The following is a 1,047-nucleotide window of genomic DNA, read 5'->3' as shown; positions in this document are numbered from 1 at the left end:
AATCTATCTGTTTATCTATCTATATATAAGTTTCTGTGGTAAGTAGATTGGGTGATTTTATAGTTGCACCAGATCCCTCGATACTTCGTTGGTGGCGCTTGGCAGATGTTGACGGTTTGGGGCTGGTATCGCAAGATCTGCCTCGTGCATCCCCTCTCCCCCTCCACATTGGAAGGGGGAAGGGGGTTTAGAGACTTTCCCCCACCTCCACTGTCAAGGGTGACTAACAGGCAGGGTGGGAAAGGAGGGAGAGGGGGGTGTTGTGTTGGCCAGTTCCGACCTTCTCCTCCTCCCATCATGTCGCAGAGGCCAGAAAACCTGGACCCATTGTTTTGGCCCTTCGCTCAGACCCTTTCTCCATCTTGACCTGTTCTTGCGCCGGTCCACCCGACCCCCAAACTAGTTTAAGCTGTGGTATCCGCCGGGTCACGCTCAACTAAACTCAGAGATATCTAGTCACTCTGTTTTTCTGAGCTCATGCTAGATTGCTACGACCGCATTTGCTTCCATGTCGAATTGGAGTTTTAACCATTTCTACTGTTTGTTGTCAGTCACTGTTCATGATTGAGGATTAACATTATTATCACCATTTTTTTAGGATACGATAAGACGTGTTTATACCCTGGAGTCTTACCTGGGTTTCATGGCTTCATCCGTTTCAAGCTTGAGGCTTGTCGTTGCCTAGTCGGCCGGCGACTTACGGTGACTTGCCCAGGTCGAGGTCGAGACTTGCCAGTAACAACCATGCACTCCCCAGTGATGATGCATGGCGCCCACTCACGCACCCCCCACCCAGCCAGCGTCAGCCGACTCACACAACCCAACCAGCCAGCGTTCACACACACACACACACACACACACACACACACACACACACACACACACTCTCACTCACCCAGCGCAGCCAAGCACCGCTAACACACCTTCAGACATTCCAGGTCAGCTTGTGCTAAGAGTACAAGGAAGAAACGTTTTCCACCACAGTGAAGCGCATGAGACAGAACATGGAGGAGGTGATACTTCAGGTAGCAGTCCGCCGTTGCCATC

This window comes from Panulirus ornatus, chromosome 5 (assembly GCF_036320965.1).
Source record: "Panulirus ornatus isolate Po-2019 chromosome 5, ASM3632096v1, whole genome shotgun sequence".
In the NCBI taxonomy this organism is placed as follows: domain Eukaryota; kingdom Metazoa; phylum Arthropoda; class Malacostraca; order Decapoda; family Palinuridae; genus Panulirus; species Panulirus ornatus.
This window is presented reverse-complemented; position numbering follows the sequence as displayed.